At 36.6% G+C, this 23857-nt stretch overlaps 1 non-coding gene across 1 annotated transcript; it reads left to right on the forward strand.

Annotated features, from left to right (window-relative positions):
* The first annotated feature begins 4040 nt into the window (after window positions 1-4040).
* LOC121217194 (small nucleolar RNA R71) lies at window positions 4041-4147 on the forward strand. Its single transcript, XR_005913347.1, has one exon. It is a non-coding gene; the product is annotated as a small nucleolar RNA R71 (small nucleolar RNA).
* The last annotated feature ends 19710 nt before the right edge of the window (window positions 4148-23857 follow it).

Consider the following 23857-nt stretch of genomic DNA (forward strand, 5'->3'; position numbering starts at 1 on the left):
CAATAAGCAGATAAACTTTCACATAAAAGTGAGCTCATGTGACATAGATATGTCGTATGATTTCACATCACCTCTCACACTGATCCGATGTCACATAATCATAGGAATAGTCTCATAGATTGCTCTCGTATGCATCACATAACTACCTTATGATTTAGTGCAAATCAAGCTCACATATAAACTTGGAGTACATACCTGTTTAACCTTTCGCATTGAATATATTTATAAGCAATTCTTATTACGAAGTCTTACCCGGACATAATCTCCACACGAAGTTATCGGGTCTTACCCGAACAAAATCCCCACACGTAGTCATCGGGTCTTTAGAGCTCGGATATAGTACAAGCACGAAGCTTAAGGACATTAATCAGTGATAATATTCTCGCATAAAGCCTGCGGGGTTTTAACCCGGATATAGTACTGACACAAATGCCCTTCGGGACTTATCACATTTATGCACTTTCACATCCATCACGTTGGCCACTCGGCCCTGTCACATATATACACTTTCACATTCACACATCGGCCATTAGGCCTTATCACATATATACACTTTCACATTCATCACATCGGCCATTAGGCCTTATTACATATATACACTTTCACATTCATACACTTTCACATTCATCACATCGGCTATTAGGCCTTATCACATATATACACCTTCACATTCATCACATCGGCTATTAGGCCTTATCACATATATACACTTTCACATTCATCACATCGGCTATTAGGCCTTATCACACATATACACTTTCACATTCATCACATCGGCCATTTGGCCTTATCACTCATATACACTTTCACATTCATCACATCGGCCATTAGGCCTTATCACACATATACACTTTCACATTCATCACATCGGCTATTAGGCCTTATCACACATATACACTTTCACATTCATCACATCGGCTATTAGGCCTTACTATCATTTCATATTCGAATACTCATAACTTACAATATCACGATTTAGAATTCGAGTATGGGTTTAATCAATAGCTTATGAGCAACTAAAACAAGTTTATCAAGGTTCACAACATAATCTCAAATTCAGCACAAGCTGTTTTTCCTGAGCAATAGTCACTAAATTATTTATAACTGGAGCTACAAAACTCCAAATCACTTTCCGTTAATTTTTCCTGAATATAGACTCGTAGATCTTCCATCCATAAAATTTCCAGAATTTTAGGTTTGGCCAATCAATACCAGATTTTTCTTAAAGTTTCCCCTGTTTCACTGTTTGACTAATCTGACCACTCTTCACTAAGAATCAAATTTCTCATTTTACAGAATTCAAAATGTGTTGTATTTGATTTCATTTGAAACTAGACTCATTAAGGAGTCTAAGCATATAAATTTTATCTTATAACCATTTTTGTACAATTTATAATGATTTTCTAAAAACAGAACAGAGGATTACAGTGTCATTCTGCGCTGTCTCACACAACTTTAAGTATCTCATTATCGGAAATTCCTTTGCTTACACGGTTTCTTTTATAAGAAACTAGGCTCATTAAGCTTTAATTTCATGTCTCATTCAGCCTCTAATTCAAATCCATAAATTTATGGTGATTTTCTAAAGTCACGTTACTGCTGCTGTCCTAAGCAGACTATTTCAAATTACCCTTGAATTCCCAAGCTCAAACACTTAAGAACTTACCATTTGAGCTTAGAACATATCATGGCCACATCATATCTTATTAAATCAACTCATCATGTCCCTTTATAATTGAATTTACTCAACGTTTAATCACTTAAAACTTACCTCTGAAGTTGCCGAACGATTACGACGGCTCTTCGATCACTTTTTTTCCTTTCCCTTATCCAACTTTGATCCTCTAGGCTCTTGAGCTAAATCAAACAAATTTACTTCTCAATCAAACACATATATATAGCAACCATATACATTTCAAAAACCAATTCGTTCGTATCATTTGTCCATATATTAGCTTTTAGCATATTTGGTCATTAGAGTGACCTATTTAACTTTCAAGCATTCATTTCTAATTTTAATTAAACAATGCCGAATGCCATTAGCTACTAATGCCACACACACACATGTGCATAAAATTCATCCATACATAACCTCTAGCTCATTCGGTCATTCATCTCTCAAACCTATCAAAGTTTCATGTCAAACTTCCCTGGCCGAATACACATATAAGCACATAATGCACATTTAGAAAATTTTTTTATTTACTTCATGATACATTCGGCCTTGGCAACAATTTCATTAGAAATCCTTATTAGCCACTTCATCAATCAATTATATCATCTACTTAATATTTCATAACTTATCATGCTAGCTGAATATTATTTATTCAAGTTCATCATCTTCATATTCGGCATTAGCATCAAATATAATAGCCCATTTCTTCCCACTTTGAATTTATGCATCCATTTAATCATAGTTTGTTTAAGCACTCATACAACAAGATTCATCCAATTTAACAAGAAACAAAAACTTTATTCCTCCATAGCTACAATGGCTGAAAGATCTAGACATCTCAATACCGAAATTTCTAACATGGGTTGCCTAAAGAATTTGGTAGGGAGTTCAAATTTATCTAGCATTTCAAGTAATTTAACACATCCATATAGCTAACATGCTAGTAGTATCAAGGCATCAACTAAAATTTTGAAGCCTCTTAGCCGAATCCTAACTCTCCAACAACTCTAATTTCATCCATGAGATAAATAGAAGTAGGCTAACCCTCCAAAGGATGTGTAAACCTCCAAAAGCAACATTGAACATACCTTAATCTCAAGAACCACCTTGGCCGAACTTCCCCTCTTCTTCTTCCTTCCATTTGGCCATGTTGAACAACAAAGGAAGAATTTTGTTTTTCCTCCCCTTTCTCTAGTCACGGCAATGGGGAGTAAGGGGGAGACAACTTTGGTTTCTCCTCCCACTCCCCTCATATTTTATTATTCTTCCCACACATATTAGCATAAAATGTCTTTAATATGTTTTTTTTAATACTTATTTCCTATTATAAAACCATGTAGTCATTATAATATTAATACAAAATGCATATGCTTTGTATCCCATACCCTCATGGCCGGCCACTTCCTCTAAAGTGGGGAATTTGACATGCAAACCCATCATTTCACAACATGCATTATTAGGCCACTTTACATTTGCCTAGCACATTTCCAAATTTTCTCACATAAGTCCTATTTGATAAAATTCACTTACCATTAACAAAATTCAAACATGAAATTTTCACACATGCATATGTACATATAATGAGCATCAACTGTGACGGTTAATTATCTTTATGACTCGGTTTAGTGGTCCCGAAACCACTTTCCGACTAGGGTCACTTTAGGGGTGTCACAGGCTACCTTGTGGTCGTTCGGAGATTAGTTTGGATAGCTAGCCTATCTGAGTTTTGAGTCCTTGGATCGATGCTTGTTGATTCTTAAGTGCTATCTCGGTATTTTGGAAATGGGTTTCTGACACCGAGATGAATTTAGAAAGCATCTCTTCAAGGTTTGGTTTTTTCTCCTGTTGATAAGGTGGCTGTTGAAAACCCTGAGGATTTTGTGGCTTTGGATTTCCTTGACCTCCTGAGGAAAATTTTGGGTAGTTCCTCCAACCTGCATTATAAATATTACTGTATGGGTTATTTTGAGATCTAAAGTTATTATTACCCATATAGCTGACTTGTTCCTCTTCGGTTGTGGGATTGAAAGATTGATATTCTGTATGCACACCTCCTCTGCTTGAGTCACACCTCATTACTGGATGTACCTGCGTAGAACCAATATAACTATCAATCATTTTATTGAGAAGTTCTACCTGATGTGAGAGCATGGTGACTAAATCGATGTTATAGATGCCGACTGTTTTCGTTGGCTTTGTCCTCATAACTTGCCACTGATAGTTATTCAATGACATCTCCTCTATAAATTCATATGCATCTTTCGGTGTTTTATTGTTGATAGTTTCACTAGCAGTTACGTCAATCATTTGTCTTATCGAGGGATTTACACCATTGTAGAAAGTTTGAACTTGCAGCTGAAGCGGTAACCCATGGTGAGGGCACCTTTTCAGTAAGTCCTTGTATCTCTCCTATGCATCGTAAAGTGTTTCTAAATCCATCTGCACAAAAGAAGAGATATCATTACGTAATTTAGCCGTTTTAGCCGGCGAAAAATATTTTAGTAAAAATTTCTCGGTCATTTGTTCCCAAGTAGTGATAGACCCTTGTGGTAACGAGTTCAACCACTGTTTAGCTTTGTTTCTCAGTAAAAAGGGAAATAACCGAAGACGTATGGCATCATCAGAAGCACCATTGATTTTGAATGTATCGCAAAATTCAAGAAAATTCGCCAAGTGCATGTTGGGATCCTCATCCTGCAAACCATCAAACTGAACAAACTGTTGTATCATCTGAATTGTGTTAGGTTTTAGTTCGAAATTATTCGCAAAAATAGCGGGTCTAACTATACTAGACTCAGTTCCTATTAAAGAAGGTTTAGCATAGTCATACATAGTACATGGAGCAGGATTTTGATTAGCTGCAATTGCAGGAGGCAACTGATTGCCTGAGTTTCAGCCTTCTCGTCCGTTGGGGTTTGAGTATCGTCTTCTCGCTCGTTCTCTGTGTAGCGTAAACTACGCCTTATTTCTCTTTGCCTTTTGTGAATTGTACGATTGATTTCTTCGTCAAAGAGTAATGGTCATGATGGGTTTCTTCTAGTCATAAACTATAAAAACCTGTCAAGAGAGAGAGAAAAAAGTAAATTAATAAATAATAAAATAAAATAAAATTGCAAGGAAAATAAATGGCTAAAGTAATAAAAATTTAGTGTTCCTAATATTTCAGTTCCCCGGCAACGGCGGCAAAAACTTGATCGCATGATTCGTAACAAGTAATAAATATTTATAATGAAGATCAAACCTAGACTAACTATTATCATGACGAAAAGGCAAGCGCACCTATTGAACAATAGTATAGTAATGGAAAGACCGGGATATCATACCCAAGGGAACCAAAAGTACTAGTAATAACTATCTTTTTATTATCTAGCCTAAGAATAAAAGGGTTTGTTTTAATTAACTAATTATTTAAACTAAGAATGCACAGAGAAAAGAATTGGGGAATTGCTTTTGGGAAAAATGACTGACTTGAGACAATACCTAAAGAAAAATCCACTTAGATTGTACTTGTTATTCTGGCTCCGAATCAGACGATTTATTCATTCAACTTGTTCCATAGAGATCCCTAAGTTATGTTATTATCCCTATTCAAGACTAATAACGTCTAATCCCTAGATTGAATAACCGAGGCTTTTCTCTAATTAACACTCTAGGGTTGCATTAACTCGATCCATGGATCCCCTTATTAGGTTTCACCCTAATCCTACAAAATCTTGTCACCCTATTTCTAAGCGCGCAATCAACTCCGCTTAATTATAGAAAATGTACTTTTAGACAGGGTCTATTCCTCCTTTGAATAAGAGCGTGTCTTGAATTAGTATCCTGGGATATCAAAGTAAGAATTAAGAACACATAATTAAGAACAAGTTAAATATTTATTATACGATTCAGAAAATAATAACAAGATTCGTCTTAGATTTCATTCCCCTTAGGTATTTAGGGGATTTAGTTCATAACTAAATGAGAAAACATCTCAGAAGAATGAAGAATACAAAACATAAAGAAAACCAAAACTCCTGAAAGGGAATTGAGGAGAGATCTTCAGTCTTGATGATGAATCAGGCTTCTGAGATGGATCAATCAGCTTCCTTGGGGTAATTCCTCCAAAGTGGCCTTTTCCGAATTGGACTTAACTTGGGCTCAACAAGGACACGCCCGTGTGACGTGATTGCAAGGCCATGTTCAATCTGTTAAATTGCACACGACCGTGTGGGTCAATGGCCAGGCCGTGTGAATTGTGAAAGCCTTGGTCGACACCCTCGAAAGACACGAGCGTGTGAGCTGCCCGTGTGGCAAGGCTTAGGCCGTTTCATCTTCTCGATTTGATCCGTTTTGTCCCTTTTGGCTCGTTTTTGGCTCCTTTTGACTCTTGGGGCTCTCTTGAGTACAAAATATGAAATTAAAGCATTAGGAGCATCGAATTCACCAATTCTAATGAGAAATCATCTATAAAATGCATTAAACATGGGGTAAAAATATGTATAATTTATGGTTTATCAGAAAACATATGTGCTTGGAAACTTGATTATTGTTAAGCCCATACATGTCTTGATATTACTACGGAAAAAATGACTAACAAGGGCAATGAGGATGTGTAAGGCTTGAGATCAAAATGGTTGATTATACCTTACTTAGTTACCTCAAATAGGATGAATGGTAAGTTAAGTACCATGTTATACGAACTTATTAAGCATTTTTATGCTTACTCTGTTTATTTTCCCCTATTTTAGAGTAATCGGAAGCTCGTTGGACTAGAAGCTTGGTGGAGATCACTCACACTATCTACCGGCCTATGTCGGTATAGTATGGTAATTCAATTGCGGTTGTAATGGCATGTATAGGATATGTTGACCATATTGGCATGTAAACATACATGATGCTTGTAATCTAGCCATTGCAATGGCTAGTAAAGATTGTTTGGATATACTTGTAATGTCATATTATGTTAGCAACATATACGTTAAGTAGTTGATAAAATTATGTCTAACATGAGACCATAACTAAGGCAAGATTGTAAACATGTATGCATGAAATGATATGCCATGATGATGGATGGAATATGCTTGATTAGAATGCATGAAATGGTTAGTATTTTATGTGATGATATATCATGTTAAATGATAGAATTAACTTGAATAAAATGCTTGGATTTGTTGGGTTATGAATGCAAGATGTGGTGTAGGATTATGACAAATTTTGGGGTGAGAAATGAAGCTAGGAATGGCTTTATTTTGTCCACATGGGCAGACACACGGGCGTGTGTCTAGTCCAAGTGTGACACGCGGCTTGCTAACATGGGCATGTGATTAGGTTGTGTGTCCCCTGCACCTTAATTTTGAGAAACAGAATGATCAGAATTGAGCACACGGGCAGAGACACGGGCATGTGTCCCAATACGTATGTGCTACATAGCCTAGCACACAGGCGTGTGGCATGGCTATGTGTGCAAGTTAGAAAGTTACACGGGTCTGAACACGACCTCTAACACGGGCGTGTCCTAGGGTCACACGGGCGTGTGTGCCCTGCACCTTGGAAAAATTTTGATAAGTCGTGAAAAATTCTCAGAGGTTCTGATTAAGTCCCGATTTGTTTCTCAAGTTCATATTGTGTAACACCCCGAACCCGAAACCGACACCGGAGTCAAACACGAGGTGTTAACTGACTTTAACCCCTTATAAAATTTATTTTCCAGACACTGCCCAATCTGTGTACTAGTCGTTTTAAAAATCATATCTTGAGTTTCGTAACTCAAAAATCAGTTTCGTAATTTTTCCCAGAAACTAGACTCATGTGCCCATCTATGTATTTTTTTCTATAATTTTTGGTCTGGCCAATTAGTACAGTTTATTAGTCAAAGTCTCCCATGTTGCAGGGGTCGACTACACTGACCTTTGCCCATTACGACTTGGATATCTCCCTGCACGGGGCTTCAATACTCATACCGTTTGTTTCTTTGAAAACTAGACTCAGAGACGAATCTGTACATATATGGTACGACCCCTAATTATCTCTGGTTAATTTATAATGAATTTCCAAAGTCGGAGAAGGAAATCCAGAAACCGTTCTGGCCCTGTCCCACAAAAATCTGATTATCTCTTAATATACTGCCCATATGATCTTTTCGTTACTTCCTCATGAAAACAGACTCATCGAGCTTCGATTACATAATTTATTCATCAATTAATTCCACTCCTACTATTTTTAGTGATTTTTTAATCTCATGACACTGCTGCTGCCAGCATCTGTTACGAAAGTAACTAGGTCCATTTCATGCCTACCCTTGATCCAACTCAATCGAACATTCGTGCCATTTTCGCATGGCTTAAAGTTTACATGCCAAAGTTCAAACACAACGTAATAGCTTATACATGCCAAAATGTTCTTCTAACCAACTAAGAAGAAAGTACCAAAACTTGCTATCCGGTGTGATGACTTCGATGACGGCCTGACCCCGCAAAAATAGATGAGTCCAAGCAACCTATAATGGGTGACAAGGAAACACCGAGTGAGTTTATAACTCAGTAAGTCATAAGCAATGCACTACCATCCATCAATAACATTATCACAAGAGGAAACAAAATGGAACGAGACAATTTACTCCATCCATACCGAACCATACCATAGTTCCTCCAACCTATTGATTCAGTTTCATATCAATTCATGCATTCACATTCCATATACTCATCAATAGGACATTGAAGCATTTTCATAAATTAATTTATTTTCGTTACAATCAAACGACTAAACGGCCTTTCACCCATCCTACGATAAATTTTATGTACGTGACTTCAAGTATATTTGTCACATAGGTTCAAACTTACCGAGCTCAACACCAAGTATAAGCATAGCACCTATTAGCCATGTACTCAAGACACTTACCCGATCCGCTGTCCGCGATCGACTCAATAGTGTCGCACACATAGTGTCCATAATGATTCACGAATGTATATTGAGTCCGTACACTCAGTGCTATATAATCAACTCGCACACTTAGTGCTACGTAATCAAATCGCACACTTAGTGCTACATAGTCAAACTCGCACACTTAGTGCCGCATGGTCAATTCGCACACTTAGTGCATCATATTCATTTCGCACACTTAGTGCAACATAGTCAAATCGCACACTTAGTGCTGTACAATTTAATCCCGCGCACTTAGCGCCAATCTCATGGTCATAAATGGTTATACCCGCACGTTTAGTGCCGAGATCAACAACTCAGTACATCTTACCTCTTTTCATTCAACAATTTCATCATCACATACGTACATGCATATATATATATGTATATTTATTCATTCCATTCAGCATCAATACATAAACATTATGACCATTTGAAATGATACCAACTACATGCTTAATGACTTACCTTGTGTTGGGTAAGACGGTTCCAACTCGGCTACTCAGTGATCTTTTCTTTGCCTTTGCTTGATTCTCCTCCTTTAGCTCCTTGAGCTTAATCAATAATTCACTAGTTTAACCATCTTGTTAAACATTCATAATTCAATTACACATGCTTATGTATGTTTGTATATTCGGCAACCATCCTCACTAATTACTCATGTTGATGGCCGAATGGATGTATGTGTGTACAATGTCAACTATAACATCATGTAATTCCACATATGACTACATTTCTTAAGTTCCACATCTTAATGCCCATTATACATAATCAAATTTAACATCATATATATATTTACTCATGTGGCCGAATATACATACTCCCATATAATATCAAGTACTCACTTTAAGTATATTGCCGAATATACTTAATCATACACACACCTAACCAAAATAATTTCTAAAATCTTTATATCATTTATAATACATCTAATTATCCTTTTTCACATTATCAACTCAAATCACATACATTATTTACTATAACATCTTTACATTCGGCATTGGTGTCAACCATAGTAGCCGATTCTTCCTACTTTGTACCCATGCATCTATTAATCCTTAGTTGGTTCAAACACTTCACACACTAGGATTCATCAAATTTTTAACAAGAAATAAAATCTCTAATCCTCAAACTACCATGGCCGAACCTTCATGGAGTTGCTAAGACTCCTCATTTCTACTTCTCACACACTCTCACATCCAAACCCTTTTATTAAACACCCAAAGTCAACCATCTCCTTACCTCATCGCCAAAGACATCAAAATACCAACCAAGAACGTAACATTCATGGCCGAATGTCATCTCCATCATTTAACAAAGTTTGAACCATGGCTAGGTAGATTTTGAACTTACAACTTAAAATATACATGAATCTCAAAGAATAACATTAAACATACCTCAATCTAGTTACATGCATGGCCAAACTTCCTCCTAATCCTCTTCCTTAGGATTTTCGGTCAAAAGAGGTTGAAAAAGGATGAACAAAACCTTTCTTTTCCTTCCTTTAGCTCACGGCAATGGGGTGTATGCATGAGACCATTATTATTTTTTTTTTCTTTTTTTTTCATCACCCTTCCTTTCATTATTTAATTATCATGCTTATTATTTTATTTTCCTTACCATACATCACTAACACAACATGTTGGTGACATGTTTCCACCCATAGCATGGCCGGCCACTACATATTAGGGAAGGGGAATTTGACATGCAAGTCCCCTTTTTCTTCCACATGCACTAATAGGTCCTCATGCATTGACCTATCACATTTTAAAATTTTCTCATATAAGTCCTATTGACTAAATTCACATGCAATCGACTAAATCGAAGCTTGAAATTTTCACACATTCATGATTACATATTCTAGACAATAAACATCACATTCAAACCTTTCGGTGACTCGGTTTAACGGTCCCGAAACCACTCCCCGACTAGGGTCAATTTTGGGCTGTCACATATTGGGCCTTGAGGGTCCATTTAAGGGACATTAAGAAAGATTTCGGAATCTTAATAGTAACTTGCATGATTTATCTGTAAAAGTTTCTGAATGTTTTGGTAATGCTTTGAAACCCTGTTTCGGTGATGGATACGGGTTAGGGGTGTTGCAGTTTTATAATCTTTCATGCTCATGATTTGAGATTGCCTATATCACTATTTCATTCGATTTATGCTTATTTTAAAATGCATGCATGCAAGCTCTAGACATAGTTGATTGTGTGTTGTGTTCTTAGTTGTATTTTTAATTCTGAAAAGGTTAAATATACTAGACATTGAATTATTTGATGCAAGCTATTACTCGACATAATATTTGTAGCACTCTAGACATAAATGTTGCGAGTTGTGCAAAGAAGAACATTCATTGCAATTATTAGTCCAGAGTTCTATAGACATATAGTAACTTAGATTTTTAGCTTAAGATCTAGCTTTTGAAAGAGAAAGGTTATAGTATTGACTCTCTGAGTAGTTGGTTAGACAATATTTTGCCATGACATTAATTTGATATGAGCATTTCACCTGAATAATTCTAGTCCTATTCATTCAACAACAGAATTACTCTTGCTTTTCTCTGTAATTTGCCACTACATTTTATTTGCCATATCAATTCTTTGGTTTTTAGCATTTGATTTCATTAATTCATTATACAAGCATCCTATTTAACTTGAGAGTACTTCCTGCCATTTAGTATAGTTAATAGGATTATAATAACGTACTCAATTTCTTACCAATTTTCGATCCCTATAGAGACGATACTTATCACTTTATTACTTGAATGACGTGTACACTTGCACAATTGCATTAGTTATTTACACACAATAGTTACAAACACAGTGCACGCAAATCCACTCATAAGAAAGAATAAAGTAACAATACTATGTTTGTAACACCCTACACTCGGCCTAGACGTTATAGACGAATCTGGTGATGTCACATGAGAGTGTTTTTGAAAACGAAAATGACGAGTAAAACTGTTCCAGTTGCTTAATCTTTGTTTTACCATGGAGTAAAAACACATGGTCTTTATTGTGATTAAAATGTTTCTTTTATGAAAACCTTCTATTCTAGGAAAATGTTTATTTTAATGAAAACCAGATTTAAATCGTGCTTATTGGTAATAAAATCGTCAACAATTTAAAAGCCGAAATTAAAAGCCAAAAAGTCTAAAGTCCCAAAATTACAACAAAATCCCCAAATAAATAAATAATCAAAATCGGGAAAGAACCAATAGAAATAGTCTAAAGTTATTACATATGGCCACTATCGAGTCCTCCGCTACATCGATCCGCCTACTGCTGGGGATTACCTAGTCAGATTAAATAAGAAAGGGTGAGTTTCGCAACTCAGTGTGTAATCCCCATAGATATCAAATATACAGAATAATAACCAGACGTAAAAAATAACAGTCTGGGGCCGGAGCCCACTACAAAATCAGTTCGGGCCTTAGCCCATTCAGATGCAGAACCAGATATAAACTAGGGCTTTAGCCCAATCAGATACAGATGCAGAACGGAATATCAGAATCCTACCCACTAGCCTCTACACACCATCTCTATCCAGCCCTACACACAATGCTGGGATAAAATCAACCACTCATCCCTATACACCATATTGTACTGAAATGCGGCACATAAACAAAATAATGCAGCTGAACTGCCAGATTACAGGCTTTAAACCTTTCAGACACTTCCTCCGAAATATCATCAACCCCCCGGTGTAATGCAACATACAAATATGACATGCAACATGCGATTAACCGATCATACATTCAGTTCAGTAAAGATATCATGCTTAGCCAGACACTATATAATCAGATCACATAAATACGGGTCTAAGTAACACTTATCGACCTTACAGTAAGTCACAGTCAACTTGGGTGACCCGTGCAACCTTATAGAACTATTTTAGAAAAATGGTCTCACTCGCCTATGTGGCCTGCCCGTGTGGGTCCACACACTTGTGTGGCTTACACGGCCTAATAGGCCGAGCCCGTGTGTTACATACGGCCTCATCGGCCATCACACGACCATGTCATGCACCCGTGTCTTGCACGCACGGCTTGGCTCATCCATTATACGCCTGTGTACTTCCACACGGGTGACCACACGCCCTTATGGCATTGACAGAATCATTTTTCAGCTTTCGTCGTTTCTCGTTTTCTATATTTTTAGGTACACACCTGATATCAGTTGATGCGAAACCACTCCCGAGCCTTTCAAAACCTAAATATTACCCAACAAAACACCACATTAGCAGTTAAAAGCGACACAATCCTAACCCTTAACACATTTATCCATTCTCAAAAACTACCAAAATCCTTACTTTCAGCCGAACAACGAAGCTTCCGAACTACAGGAGAATCGATTACCAACTTTTAGCCCCTTCGTATAGCACCTAAACAAGGAAACAACATATTACTAATCTTGAAATTGATATCCATAAGTCCAGAACCTCAAAAGAACTTACCCACAATAACCAAATGAGATAAATCGCACGGTAGAAAAGAGAACATGAGTCAAAAGAATCGTCAACCAAAATCGAAAGTTTGGAAAAGAATAGAGAAAAAAAAACTTAAAGAAAACTTAAGAAATTGAACAGGAAATTCGACAGAAGGAGAATTAAAAAAGAATTCAATCTAATTGGATATTTTTCTCAACTTCCCACTAAAACACAATCTCAACTACCTTAGCATTTTAATTCCACAAAAACTCTTCCATAAAACCCAGCAAAAACAAAACCTACGCTCACGCAAGGATTCGAACTTAAGACCACCAATAGCTTTTACACTCCACTTAACCACTAGACCAGCAGGCCCATTCTGATATGAAATTACAAATAACTTAATATAAACCTACTAACTAGAAGTTAATGCTAAATTCAAGAAAAAACCAAAATTATTCAAAGATGGTGCTTGAACTTGGGACCTCACATACACACACCCAGAATACTTAACCACTGAAGCAGATACACAGTTGTTGTAACGCCCAGAATTTTGGGCCTGGAAGTATTAGGTCTTGAGCATGGGAACAGTTAGAAGGCTGCACATAAATGTTTAAATTATGTAAGAAGGTGACACAAACACATGTCTTCTTCAATGGTTAAGTGTCCTGGGAAGTGTCTGAGAAGTCTTGGGTTCAAGCCTTGGCTTGCGGAAAAGTTTTGTTTTTAAAGGAATAAATACTGTCTCTAGGCAATAGGCTTTTAAATAAAAATGGGTAAAACATGACAGAATGAGCCTGCTGGCCTAGGGAATATGTGGCCTATGGTGTGTGCCTGAGGTCTGAAGTTCGAATCCCGGTGGGCGCAGTAGGTGTTTTATTTTGCTGCTGTGTCGTAGGAGTGTTGTGGGTTGACTGAAATACTGAAGTGGTTGAGGGGAATTCAAATGGAGTAGTTGAGGAGAGGTATGATCAGTTGGAGGGATTTTAGGAGAGATTATAGGAGAAAATCATGGAGATTTTTGGTGGGTGAGGAGTTGGTGCTGAATGGGAATTGTAGGCACTCAGTGCATTCTGTTTTGGGGTTGGAAAATTGCTCTTCACTTTTCGGTAACTGTCAACATTTGTTCTTTTCTGTTCTTTAGAGACCAAATTGTAATGCCCCGCACCCGAGACTGTTGCCGGAGTCGAACACGAGGTGTTAACGAACTTAATTCATTTATTTACACAGTTCATTTTAAAATTTCCAGACAAGCTGGCTAACTGCGTCACTGTCACCTTAAAAATCATATCTCGAGTTAAAAAACTCGAAAACTGATTCCGTAAATTTTCCCTGAAACTAGACTCATATATCCATCTACAGATTTTTTTTTAGAATTTTTGGTTGAGCCAATTAGTACAGTTTATTAGTTAAAGTCTCCCCTGTTTCAGGGTTTGACTACTCTGACCTTCATACATTACGACTTAGATATCTCCCTGTACCGGGCTTCAATACATATGCCGTTTGTTTCTAATGAAGCTAGACTCAAAAAGGAATCTGTACATATAAAGCATGACTTATAATTATTTCTGGTTAATTTATGGTAAATTTCCAAATTCAGAACAGGGGATCCAGTAACCGCTCTGGCCCTGTTTCACGAAAACTTAAACATCTCATAAAATACGACTCATATGGTCGTTTCGCTTCTTCCATATTAAAATAGACTCATCAAGGTTCGATTAAATAATTTATTCATTATTTAATTACATTCCTACTATTTTTAGTGAATTTTCAAACTCACATCACTGCTGCTGTCAGCATCTATTTTAAGGTAAATTTCACCTATTTCATAGTTTCCATGATTCAACTAGCCATTTGACATACATAGCACCAAATATGATCGTGATTAACCATTCCAATGGCTAATCATTGCCAAGCATTTCCACACCTCTCAATAACCATATATATACAAAATGATTTTAATACTATGCTCAAAATATTTAAGCCATTTTCGCATGGCTATCCGAATATATACACATTACCAAAGGTACTTGATTAACAACAAAGGTTAGTCCTATACATGCCATTATCAACGTTTAACTAAAAGAGTACCAAAAGGGCTTAGATAGTGTGGACGACTTCGACTTCGACAATCCCGAGTCCGATAGCTGACGAACAAAAATCTATAAAACAGAGAATTAAAGAAACGGAATAAGCATTTAATGCTTAGTAAGTTTTGAGTAACGAAATTATTTACGACTAAAGTATAGCGTTATATGACTAAATGAATAATTTCATATATGCACATTCTCAAAATCATAATTTCTTCACGCTTCAACCAATATATTCATACACAGGGTATCAAACCTAACTAGAGGCCGGAAGCTCGTTAATCAATTGAGCGAGTACTATTTGAAAGGAATCAACCTTTCCGATGCATATACGAAACATACCTTATCGTTTGTATTTTATGAGCGTATTAATTGAAATTATTACAGCAAGATCGCTCGCTTCCAAACCTAAGTATCTTCGGGATTTAGCCGGATATAGCAACTCGCACAAATGCCTTCGGGTCTTAGCCCGGATATAGTCACTAGCATGAATGCCTTCGGGACTTAGCCCAGATATAGTCACTAGCACAAATGCCTTCGGGACTTAGCCCGGGTATAGCAACTACTCGCACAAATGCCTTCGGGACTTAGCCCGGATATAGTAACTTGCACAAATGCCTTCGGGACTTAGCCCGGATATCATCCGAATAATCAAGCACATATACCAATAAATCATGACACATCCATATTTCATTATCATAACTAGAATTCAAACACAAGACGCTTATCAACCATTACCATTTTCGGCTCAATAGCCACATACAAAGAGCATGATTTTGATTTGCTTTATAACATGATCTCTTTACACATTCGGCTACCCGTCATAGGTATAAACTAATCACCTCAATATACAATTCAAGTAGAATCATTATATCACCGTTTATTTGTTATGCTTATATGTCATGACTTAATCAAATCATAAACTAAGTTTCATTACTCGAAAACTTACCTCGGATGTTGTCAAACGATTTCAACGGCTATTCGATCACTTTTTCCTTTCCCTTATCCAACTTTGATCCTCTAAGCTCTTGAGCTAAATCAAACAATTTACTTCCCAATCAAACACAATCACACGGCATCCATATACATTTTAGAACCATTCTTAACATATTTACTACTCATTTACAAACAAAATACTCATATCACATTTATAAAACTACAAGCCGAATATACCTATGTGTGACCATCCCAATTTAATCGATTTCTTGTTTTATGCACTACCACATATTCACACATATATATATTATGCCATTTACTCATAAACCCCATTATGCCGAATATTCATTAACCAATAGTCACACACACTACTTATGTACAAAAATTTATCCACCCTAGCCTATAGTTCATTCGGCCATTCATCACTCAACCAAACAAAATTTCATAGCAAACTCCTATGACCAAGCACACACATATACTTACATCCCAATACTCATAACATTCAAAATCACATTTTAAGTAAATTATCTTAAACAATGCCGAATCCTTAAGTGATTAAACATCAAATTTTTACTCAATCCCAAACATATAAACAACATTTATTCATGACATCAAGCATCTTCATTTCGGCTATTACACGTATATACACTAGCAATCAAATACTAACATTTGCACTTAACCTTAATAGCTAGCTTAGCAAACCTTAATTTAACATATAATTGTTCATAACACAATTAAAGCATCCTCTCCATTCCATCAATTCAAAACACATACATTGCCCAATAATATCCAAAATCATATTCGGCCTTAGTACTCAACTTGCTAGCCGATTTTTCTCCATCTAGCAACTAATGCACATATGTGCTCATTTGTTAGACTCTACTTCACCTAACTACCAATTTTTTCTTTTCATCCAAATAACATGAACAACAACCATTTCTTGAACATTTTCTCTTAACCGATTACTCATGTTACCAACAAGATTCAAAATTTGGACATGGGCTAAGCAAGGAGCTTAATGACTAACTCAAAAAAAATGCTAGAAATCCAAGAATCATCCTTGAACTTACCTTGATTTAGCTAACCACCATAGCTGAATTTTTTCCAAGCTTGTTCTCTCCTAGTCACGGCAATGAGGAGCAAAGATGAAAACTTTGGTTTCTCCTCCCATTTACCACATGTTTTATTATTCTTAATTCCTTATTTTATTTTGTAAACTAATAATGCTAATAGAAAATACATATTATCATCAATGACCCATACCATGGCCGGCCACTACTTATTATAAATGGAAATTTGACATGCAAACCCATCATTTTTATAACATGCATTAATAGGTCCTTATAGATTAACCTATCACCTTTTAAAAGTGTCACACATAAGTCCTATTAATTAAATTCACATGCAATCGACTAAATCGAAGCTTAAAACTTTCACACATTCATATTCACATATTTTAGACAATAAATATCATATTCAAATACTTCGGTGACTCGGTTTAATGGTTCCGAAACCACTTTCCGACTAGGGTCAATTTAGGGCTGTCACACAAATTGTTCTAGTAAGTCTTACGGTATCTTTTCATTTTTGGCTGATTTCGAGCGCCATTCAGGTTCAATTCATTTATTGATTTTGCTTTCCCCTATAAACCATTGTCTAACTGATTCTTTTTCTTTCCTCTACCTCTTTATACTTTTGCTGAATATTCCCTTCCTCTCTCTCTAACTCCTTCGGTTGTTAGCCTTGGTCTTTGGCCGATTCTCGTTGCCTTGTGCTCTCTCCCTCAATTTTGTTCCTTGACCGAATACCTTTCTCCTCTCCTCAATCAGTTGTTGCTCTTTGGTCAAACACCTTGTCTTCTCTTCTCCCTACTCTTTAGACTTTCTTCAATTCCCCTTCTCCATTACTAGAACCGAATACTCTCTCAACTTTTGGTGTTAGCCGAATACTCCATCTCATGTTCAAGTGCTCAGTTTTCATCTTTTCTCTCCTTCTACCGTAATAGCCTTTTATTTAACACCCCTCTTTTCTATCGTTTTCTTCTAAGGGGTGCGACTGTTCCATCTCGTGCCTCGGTTTAAAGGTGTGCTTTTAGATGTTGGCAGAATTCTTCTGTCTCTCATTCCTAGTTCTATGCTTTAGGTAAGTGGTTATACTTGATTCAATTATTTGCGGGTTTGGTGTTAGATAACAAGTCTCTATTGAATTCAGGTAATCCTTAGAGGTTGCAACCAATCTCTTATGCAAGTTTCAGTCAATCGATTAAGGCGAGTGATAGGTAATCTTTTGAATAAGTGTTTTGGTTAGGGTTCACTTCAACTTGATCGTTAATGAAGCTTCTGTTTGATATAGGTTGGAGTACTCGTGGGCCAGTTGCACACTTTCACAATCAGGTGTGTAACACACTACCTCTAATCGTAAATTAGCAAAAGTCGAAATAAGTGACCATCGATGCTAAACGGGCATGCGCTCGCTCGTGTGGTAACCCGTATGCATAAGCATAGGCGTTTGATCGTAGAGGCCACCATGAGCGATTTTATGGGCTTAGGTCATTTTGGGCCGTGTTGGGCTGTAATGGGCTGTGTGGGCCCCACGGCATGTGGGCCTAGTAACTACGCGGATGTATGGAGAATATTAGGCCAGGTTGTGTAGCTCACATGGCCATGAGCATTTCTGGGCTATTTGGGCTCCACGGGCGTGTGGGCCCGCATTATGGGCCTTGGGTCCATTTTCATTGTTGACTGTTAAGGTTGCATGGATCGCTCGAGACGACTGTAGACCTACTGTTGGGTCGATAAGTTTACCTAGACCCCCTGATTGATCAAAATGACTGTCTTGCCCTTATGTGGTAAAATGATTGTTTTGCCTTTATGTGGTAAAATGACTATTTAGCCCTTATATGGTAAAATGATTGTTTTTGCATTATGTGGTAAAATTACTATTTTGCCCTTATATGGTAAGAGGATTGTTTTGCCCCTATGTGATGTGTATATATATATGTGCATGTATGACCATACTTTAGCATGATATTTAAACTGTAATGGATACATGTATGATTCTATGATATGACATGGTATGACTATATGCTGCATTGCATAGGGATGGGTTTATACTGATCAGAGGAAGTGTATTGAAAGGCTTCGAGCCTAAATTACTGGCAACCTAGCTGCATATTACTGTTTAGTGCCACAACCGATTCTAATTCTGGAGTGTAGGGATGGGTGGGTTGATTATATCCCTACATGGGGTGTAGGGTTGAACGGAGATGGAGTGTAGAGGCTGGATGGGTAGGACTTGTATACTGTTACTGCACTAATTACTGTTACTGCACAGATTACTATTTCTGAATTGAGATGGGCTAAAGCCCAAACTGATATTGTCACTGTTTCTAAAAAAGGTCTTAGGCCCAAACTGTGCTTGTTTTCTGACTGTTTGCTTATATGGGATTACACACTGAGTTTTTGTAAACTGACCCATCTATTTATCTGTGACACCCCTAATTTGACCCTAGTCGGAAAGCGGTTTCGGGACCGCTAAATCGAGTAACCAAATTATTTGAACATGATATTTATTGTCTAAAATAAATGTGTGAAAATTTTAAGCTTCGATTTAGTAAATTTCATGTGAATTTAGTTAATAGGACTTATGTGTGACATTTTTGAAATGTGATAGATCAAAACATAAGGACCTATTAGTGCATGTTGAAAAAAGTGGGACTTGCATGTCAATTTTCCCCCCCATCTAGTAGTGGCCGGCCATGACATTAGGATGGACAAAGGGTGATGGGCAAAACATGTCATAGACATGTTGTGTTGGTGCATCATGGGAGGAAACAATAAAATAGAGAGCATGGGCAATAAAATATTAGTGTTAGTAGGATGAGAAACAAAAAAAAAAGAAAGGATATGTGTGATTGTCCCCCCCCTTGCCGTGAGTTGAAGAAAAGAAAAACAAAAAAAAAAAGTGTTCATCCTTTGGTTCATCCTTGGCCGAAAATTTTAAGGAGGAAGGAAGAAGAAAGATTGAAAAGGTTCGACCATGCATGTAACTAGGCTAAGGTATGTTTGATGATGTTCCATGAGATGCATGCATGTTTTAGTTGTTAGCTTGAGTTCTACCAAGCCCATGGTCTAAATCTTGCTATGTGATGGAAATGACACTCGGCCATGGATGCATCATTCTTGCTTGGTGTTGATGTTGTGTTGGTGAGATATCAAGTTATTTTTGTGACCAAGTTGAGATTTGAATTTTTGGAATGAGTAAGGTTTTCGGTTATGTTGTTTTGTATGAGTAATGGATTGTTGAGTTCATGCTATTATGAATAAAATTGATTAAGAGAGGCTTGAGATAATTAAATATGCATGTTGGTGGTAAGATGAGCATTCGGTTTTTATCATGGAAGCATAGGAAGCTTGTTAAAGTTGAATTTTAGAAAAGTTAAATGTGTGTGTGCTTGTGCTAGTGCCGAATGTGCCTAGGGTGATTTAGCATTGAGTTTGGTGTTATATGAATTGAGTTTTATGGTTTTGGATTTTTAAGTGTTGTTAAATACTTTGAATAATATATATATGTGGCTTTGAAATGTGAAACTCGGCCAAGTGGTTATAAGCATGATTTTAGAGATTCAATGATATTCGGCCGATTTGAATAATTCAAGGCACCCCAAGCAAATTAGTTTTAGATGTTAATAAATATTGAAATTATTTAAAAGCATATTACCGAATGTGATTTTAGTCAATGATTCGGTTATGAGTGCTGATTTGTTTTATAATTAGCCGAATGTGTATATGTATACTATGAGGTGGTTTAGCTTAAAGAAAATTAAGGTGCTCGGAAGGTGATTGTCGTGGATAGTTTAAGTAATGAAATTTAATTTCTGTTATGTAAAGTGATGACATTGCTGTTTGCAAATTTGAAGTTAAAAATTTTTGATTGAGCATCAAGAGCTTATGGAAACAAAGTCGGATCGTGGAAAAAGGGAAATTGGTCGAATAGTCGGAATTGACGTACATTAGCGATCGAGGTAAGTTTTAAGTATTAAAGCCTATAATGTGATTGAGTATGATATGTTAAGCACATATTAAAAGAATCATAACTCTATTGTAAATTTTTTATGCATATAGCCCAATGGCTATTATGAAGTATAGGTAAGTTATTGATATGATATGTTGCCAAATGGATATGATATTATGAAGTGCTAAAAGGATATGTCAGAAGAGTAAAATTGTGATAAACCTGCTCAGGACAGCAGCAGTAACATGAATTTAGAAAATCACCATAAATTGTTGGAGTTGAATGGGAGGCTGAATAAATTATGAAATTAAAGCTTAATGAGTCTAGTTTCTTATAAAAGAAACCGTGTAAGAAAATTTATTTCCGATAATGAGATATTTAAAGTTGTGTGAGACAGTGCAGAATGACACTGTAATCCTCTGTTCCGTTTTCAGAAAATCATTATAAATTGTACAAAAATGGTTATAAGATAAAATTTATATGCTTAGACTCCTTAATGAGTCTCGTTTCAAATGAAATCAAATACAACACATTTTGAATTCTGTAAAATGAGAAATCTGATTCGTAGTGAAGAGTAGTCAGATTAGTCAAACAGTGAAACAGGGGAAACTTTAAGAAAAATCTGGTATTGATTGGCCAAACCTAAAATTCTGGAAATTTTATGGATGGAAGATATACGAGTCTATATTCAGGAGAAATTAACGGAAAGTGATTTGGAGTTTTGTAGCTCCAGTTATAAATGATTTAGTGACTATTGCTTAGGAAAAACAGCTTGTGCTGAATTTGAGATTGTGTTGTAAACCTTGATAAACTTGTTCTAGTTGCTCATAAGCTATTGATTAAACCCATACGTGAATTCTAAATTGTGATATTGGAAAATGATAGATGTAGATTCAGCCAAGACAGTGTATATGTGTGATAAGGCCTAATAGCCGATGTGATGAATGTGAAAGTGTATATATATGTGATAAGGCCTAATGGCCGATGTGATGAATGTGAAAGTGTATATATGTGATAAGGCCTAATGGCCGATGTGATGAATGTGAAAGTGTATATATATTTGATAAGTCCTAATGGCCGATGTGATGAATGTGAAAGTGTATATATGTGATAAGGCCTAATGGCCGATGTGATGAATGTGAAAGTGTATATGTGTGATAAGGCCTAATAGCCGATGTGATGAATGTGAAAGTGTATAGATGTGATAAGGCCTAATGGCCGATGTGATGAATGTGAAAGTGTATATATGTGATAAGGCCTAATGGCCGATGTGATGAATGTGAAAGTGTATATATATGTGATAAGGCCTAATAGCCGATGTGATGAATGTGAAAGTGTATAGATGTGATAAGGCCTAATGGCCGATGTGATGAATGTGAAAGTGTATATATGTGATAAGGCCTAATGGCCGATGTGATGAATGTGAAAGTGTATATATATGTGATAAGGCCTAATGGCCGATGTGATGAATGTGAAAGTGTATATATGTGATAAGGCCTAATGGCCGATGTGATGAATGTGAAAGTGTATATATATTTGATAAGTCCTAATGGCCGATGTGATGAATGTGAAAGTGTATATATGTGATAAGGCCTAATGGCCGATGTGATGAATGTGAAAGTGTATATGTGTGATAAGGCCTAATAGCCGATGTGATGAATGTGAAAGTGTATAGATGTGATAAGGCCTAATGGCCGATGTGATGAATGTGAAAGTGTATATATGTGATAAGGCCTAATGGCCGATGTGATGAATGTGAAAGTGTATATATATGTGATAAGGCCTAATAGCCGATGTGATGAATGTGAAAGTGTATATATGTGATAAGGCCTAATAGCCGATGTGATGAATGTGAAAGTGTATATATGTAATAAGGCCTAATGGCCGATGTGATGAATGTGAAAGTGTATATATGTGGTAAGGCCTAATGGCCGATGTGATGAATGTGAAAGTGTATATATGTGACAAGGCCGAGTGGCCAACGTGATGGATGTGAAAGTGCATAAATGTGATAAGTCCCGAAGGGCATTTGTGTCAGTACTATATCCGGGTTAAAACCCCACAGGCTTTATGCGAGAATATTATCACTGATTAATGTCCGTAAGCTTCGTGCTCGTACTATATCCGAGCTCTAAAGACCCGATGACTACGTGTGGGAATTTTGTCCGGGTAAGACCCGATAACTTCGTGTGGAGATTATGTCCGGGTAAGACTTCGTAATAAGAATTGCTGATAAATATATTCAATGCGAAAGGTTAAACAGGTATGTACTCCAAGTTTATATGTGAGCTTGATTTGCACTAAATCATAAGGTAGTTATGTGATGCATACGAGAGCAATCTATGAGACTATTCCTATGATTATGTGACATCGGATCAGTGTGAGAGGTGATGTGAAATCATACGATATATCTATGTCACATGAGCTCACTTTAATGTGAAAGTTTATCTGCCTATTGTATATGATGAGATGTGCATATTCGGTAAAGGGATGGTACGCCCGAAGGAAGAGTGAAATAAAAATACAAACAACTATGTTATAATTTGATTGTTATCTGTTGACACTGCTTAAAACTTACTAAGCATTGTAATGCTTACTCCGTTTACTCTGTTTCCTCTGTTTTATAGATCTCATTGCGAAGCTACAGGCTTGGGGATCGTCAGCAACTAGTCACACTATCACTATCCACTGTTTGGTACTGCTATGTTTTGGATTATCTTATGGCATGTATAAAATAGACTAGTGGCGGAAGAATATTTTGGTTAATGTATATAGCCATATGAAAATGGCTTATATATGTTTGAGCATATGT

Source organism: Gossypium hirsutum, chromosome A02 (genome assembly GCF_007990345.1).
Source record: "Gossypium hirsutum isolate 1008001.06 chromosome A02, Gossypium_hirsutum_v2.1, whole genome shotgun sequence".
NCBI classification, from domain to species: Eukaryota; Viridiplantae; Streptophyta; class Magnoliopsida; order Malvales; family Malvaceae; genus Gossypium; species Gossypium hirsutum.